The sequence below is a fragment of the Alternaria ventricosa genome (assembly GCF_023758065.1).
Source record: "Alternaria ventricosa strain BMP 2768 chromosome Unknown scaffold_60, whole genome shotgun sequence".
Lineage (NCBI taxonomy): Eukaryota > Fungi > Ascomycota > Dothideomycetes > Pleosporales > Pleosporaceae > Alternaria > Alternaria ventricosa.
The window spans coordinates 1-5,349 of record NW_026055740.1 but is presented as its reverse complement, the minus strand read 5'-3'; the positions used below and the strand labels follow the sequence as shown (position 1 = coordinate 5,349).

Below are 5,349 nucleotides of genomic sequence, written 5' to 3'. Positions count from 1 at the left end.
TAAATTTATTTCAAACTATGGTACAAATAATTATAGAGGGCAGTTTATACCTCATGTTTAAATGATTATTTGTTAATGGCTATTATAATAGCAAGATAGACTAGATTTATTTTTACTTATATAATAGCTATATAATAGTTATGAAAAGGGTAAAGAATAATTTTAAATGTTATATATAGTTAATGAAATGACATTTAGTGGTTATAGTGTACTTAATTTAGATTTATTGTACATTATTGCTATCTTATTAGGTATATTAGTTATTATTAGTAAAAATCCCATAGTATCGGTTTTATTTTTAATAGGTTTATTTTTATGTATATCTGCTTATTTAATTCTAACAGGATTAAACTTTATAGGATTATCATACTTATTAGTATATGTTGGGGCAGTATCTATCTTATTTTTATTTATATTAATGTTAATAAATGTTAGAATATCTGAACTATTAATAGATAGTATTAATAGTATACCTTTAGCTATATTAGTAGGTAGTTTCTTTAATTATTTTGTAAATAATGTTTTACCATATATGGTTATGACTAATAATTTACTTTATCATTTTAGCATTAAAAAAAATTTAACGAATGTTACATCTGTGTCATGAGATGGATATTTAGCAGAAACTTCTCATATAACAAGTATAGGAAATATACTGTATGGTAATTATTCAATATGATTAATAATTACATCCATTATATTATTACTAGCGATGGTTGGGGCAATAGTTATAACTCTAAAGCCACAAACGAATGCAAAATAATAAAAAAATAATAATGATAGTACGTCTTTCCTTTTTGTTTCTTAAAAAAAAAGAAACTTTTTAAACAAAAAAAGAAATTAGCTCAATTGGTAGAGCATCCGTTTTACACGCGGCAGGTTAAGTGTTCGAATCACTTATTTCTTATTACTTATATATGGTAAGTAAATATATTTATAGAGATCTTAGCTTAATGGTAAAGCGTATGACTTTTAATCATTCTCATAAGGGTTCAAGTCCCTTAGATCTTAAAAAACATACACGGCTATAGGTTAATGGTAGACCATTCATTTATTTAAGTAATACCATCTAATTAAGCAATATCGTACTTCTAATTAGAGAAAGTTAATCTATATAAGCAATAAATAGTTAGATGAAGTATTAATGCCTAATACTGTTAACATTGTGAGGTTATAGGCTGCAAATCTTTACTAACTACAGGGTAAGATTAAATATAATAAACAATTCAAAAGTAAGGTTGATTAACTACCAACCAAATTTCAATATAAGGCATATAATATCCTTAGGTTTAGGTTTATTGCTATTGTTCCTATTGCTATTGTTTCTGTTTGTTTATTTTTTTTTTCAAATGAAAAAAAAAGAAACTAAACAAAGATACAGGTTTATCTCACGAGTTTTCATCTGTTTGTTTATTTTTTTTTTAAGCTGCGTAATTTTTTTCTAGCAATTTCCACGAAATTGCGTCGAAAAAAAAAATAAGAGGAAAAAAGATTAAAAAGTTAGAGCATTTTATATAGGAATATGCATTAAACAATAGTAATAAATAGAAAGAATTCGCCTCCGGGGATTTTATTAAAACAAAAAAAAACGGCTATAGGATAATGGTTAGTCCAATCGTCTTCCAAACGATGTGTACCGATTCGACTTCGGTTGGCCGTATAGGGTCAGTAACTTAATGGTAGAGGACTTTCTTGTCACGAAAGTAGATATCGGTTCAAGCCCGGTCTGACTCGTACTCTATTATAATGAACTTTATAATTCTATTTTTATTTTTTAATTTCATACTCTTCCACTCTCTATTTAACTTTTACAATCTACTAAGTTAAATTCTTTATAAAAAGCCATTCTACACTTAACTTTTCAGTTTTATAGTTAACATCCATTCTACACTTAACTTTTAAGTTATATAGTTAACATCCGTTATAGGTTTAACTTTCATAGTTAACTCCAATTCTAGTAAAAATTTTTATAAATTTTATACAATTCACACCGCAAAAGGAAAAGTTGCTATAGGTAAGGCGAGATATTTGCTAAATATTGTGTTTAACACCTGGTGGTTCAAATCCACTCTTTTCCGAATATAGATATAATATTTATACACATCTGAAGGGATAAAGTTTTACACATCTAAACGGATAAAGTTTTTACACATCTAAACGGATAAAATTTTAACGCAGCTAAAAGGATAAAGTTTTTACGCAGCTAAAAGGATAGAATTTTTACACATCTAGACAGATAGTATACGTTATACATAATTACAATAATTTCATTATTTTGAATGTAGTATTTATGTAATATATTTATATTTGTTAAGTCTTCATTAGGTAATTATATTGAAAACAATAACAAATCTTTTAAAGGATTAATAAATAGTCTAGTTAATTTCAAAAATCGGGTTATTAACATTAGTATCGTTTAATTTTAAACATCATTTTATATAAAATGATAGTTCAATTTTATATAAGGTGTTATTAATAATTTTAAAAAAGAGTATAGTTTAATTGGTAAAATAGGAAGCTTCAAACTTCAAATTTCCAGTTCAAGTCTGGATGCTCTTGTTATAATATAATGAAAAAATTTATAAGCTTATATACTTTTATTTAATACTTTTAAGTAATCTTTCCATTGTTTTAAATTTTCATATACTATATGTGTTATAAAGGTTCCTTAGCTTAATAGGTAAAGCGCATTCTTGATAAGGATGTGATCGACGTTCAATTCGTTGAGGAATCAAAAAGGTGCGTTAGTTAAATTGGTATAACCACATGCTACGGACATGTTCTTACAAGTTCGAGTCTTGTGCGCACCTGCACTTTAAGTATTTATAAGCTATTTCATTTATTAAAATCCCCGGAGGCGAATTGTGCACACCTATACTACCCCCCCCGCAAGCTGGCGGTTATTTTTTTTTTCTTTTGCTTAACTGTTTGTTTATTTTTTTTATAAAAAAAGAAACTAAAGCAATAAACCATTGAGAAAAAAAAAATTAGCCCTCCAGTTTCTTTTAACTTTTTGATGTATATAGGATATATCCTACAAAAAAAGTAAGAAGAAAAGAAAGAGGGGCTGTAATTTTTTTTTTACATAGGATATATGCAAAAAAAAGAAATAACTGGGAAATATGAACAATATATTATATCTTTTTTTTTATAGTTTCTTTTTTTCTGTTAAAAAAAAAAAAGAAACAAACAGAACAAATACAAACGGTTTGGACCCCCCCCCTCTTTCAGGGGGGGGGGGCCTAAAAAAGAGAATTGACTGAGTGGTTTAAAGTGATAAGCTTGAAACTTATTTGATTGAAAGATCACATCCGTTCGAATCGGATATTCTCTGTTATATCTTTATAGATTCTCTGTTTTATTTTTATAAATAGATTATCTATCCCACAATATAAAGATATTATCTTGTATTTTTATAAATAGATTATCTGTTATACAATATAAAGATAGTATCTATAGTTAAATAGTACATTGTATAAACAGGTTAGAGCCAGGTTGGTTAGGCGCCTCATTTGGGTTGAGGAATTGTTATGTTCGAATCATAATAACCTGAAATGGGATTTTAAATCACTTTTATATAAAAATATATAGTAATGTATTGGATATGTAATGTATTATTTCATAATGTTATTACCTTATATATTTAGATTATAGATTATAAGGATTAACTTTATGGCTAGTATATAAAGAGACTATTATAGAATAATTAAAAGCTGTATATTAAACCATTAGTACCGTAAAAATGATGGCTTAGTTATCGTTTATTAGGGAAAAGGGTAGAAGAATTTCTATAAAAAAAAACGAAGTGAATTGAAGTATCTTATTAGCTTCAGGAAAATAAATCAAACGAGATTCTATTAGTAGTGTGAATGAAAATAGATATAGGCTTAAAGTAAAATGGATATATCTGTTTGAATATAGGGGAACCTTCCTCTAAGCCTTAATATAATATACAAGCGATAGAGAATAGTACTGTGAAGGAAGTATGTAAATAGTAGTCTTATAAGCAGCTCAAGGTAAGTTTAATAAACATATGAGAGCGTACCTTTTGTATAATGGGTCAGCAAGTTCTAGTTAGATGCAAGCAAGTAGTGATTCGTGGTTATATAGTAAAAAAGATGGTAATAGTGAATAACCTAAATACACTAAACATAATATAAATACACAAAAAAGAATCAATTTGCCTAGATAATCCAATTATTAAGTAATGAATTAGTATCTAATTAGAGACCCGAAGAGTAGTGATCTTACCATGGTCAGGCTTATAAAAGGCCGAATGGGTTATCGTTGTAAAGATATCCAAAGAACTGTGGTAAGTTAGTGAAAGACAATCCTGACTACTATAGCTGGTTTTCCGCGAAACATATGTAAGTATGTAGTTTAAATAACATCATAGCAGGTACAGAACTGTAATCTCGGACAATTTGTGCATTAATATCCTATTAGGGTAGATAATGCCTTGTGCATATGGGGGGGTCGTGAAGACTCTATTCGCGAGTATTTGCTCTCGGAAGGGCAATGATGAGTGTTGAACTATCAGACATTTAACGATAAGGTTGTGTGTCAAAAGGGAAACAGCCCAGAACAAGTGTTTAAGGTTCCAAAGTTTTTGTTAAGTGAAAGTAAGGAAGTATTTAAACTATACAACCAGGAAATAGGCTTAGAAGCGGCCATTTTTTAAAGACCTCGTAACAGAGCACTGGTTCAAATGGTTAATTCGTTAACCTAATTAGTTAAAAGCGCCGAAGATATAACGGATCTAAAACAAAACACCGACACCTTGTCCATAATAATTATACTAGGTATAATCCTAGTTTACTATACTTAAAGGTTATTTAAGTATTATTTATGGGGTAGCGGAACATTGGGTAAATCGGATAGAACTGGAGACGGTTAGTTCTCTATGGGGGGAAGAAACCATTGTATATTTTTATACAAAAGTCGTAACCTTTGCAGACCAAAAGTCGCACCCTTTTAAGGGATAAGATTCTATGAATCTTCATTCCAAAAGGATAGAGAATACAGTTCATTAATTATAATGTATTTGTTTAACAAATACATGCACCGACTAGATAATAGAGGTATCCAAAGATATCCCAAGTGAGAATGCTGACACGAGTAACGAAAAAGAGGGATAAATTGGGCAAACCCAATTGAAAAGGGATAGATTGAAAACGTAAATAAACTAAAATAGATGATACGTCCCTTCACCTCTCGCCTTAAGCTTATGGGAAAGTTAATCGGTCTCTAAATTTAACCTAAAGGATAAAATGATGAGGAGATTATATGTGACAACATAAAGAAATGGAGTAAAATGTTCTGGAAAAGCATATAATATACAAAAAAGGA

General features: G+C 28.7%; 5 non-coding genes across 5 annotated transcripts; all 5 read left to right on the top strand.

The window, feature by feature from the left end:
- The first annotated feature begins 834 nt into the window (after positions 1-834).
- On the top strand, positions 835-907 carry J4E93_011055. Its single transcript has one exon. It is a non-coding gene; the product is annotated as a tRNA-Val (tRNA).
- Positions 908-939: 32 nt separating this feature from the next.
- On the top strand, positions 940-1,011 carry J4E93_011054. Its single transcript has one exon. It is a non-coding gene; the product is annotated as a tRNA-Lys (tRNA).
- A 651-nt stretch (positions 1,012-1,662) lies between these two features.
- On the top strand, positions 1,663-1,734 carry J4E93_011053. The gene has a single exon. It is a non-coding gene; the product is annotated as a tRNA-Asp (tRNA).
- A 928-nt stretch (positions 1,735-2,662) lies between these two features.
- Positions 2,663-2,734, top strand: J4E93_011052. The gene has a single exon. It is a non-coding gene; the product is annotated as a tRNA-Ile (tRNA).
- A 4-nt stretch (positions 2,735-2,738) lies between these two features.
- J4E93_011051 lies at positions 2,739-2,810 on the top strand. The gene has a single exon. It is a non-coding gene; the product is annotated as a tRNA-Arg (tRNA).
- The last annotated feature ends 2,539 nt before the right edge of the window (positions 2,811-5,349 follow it).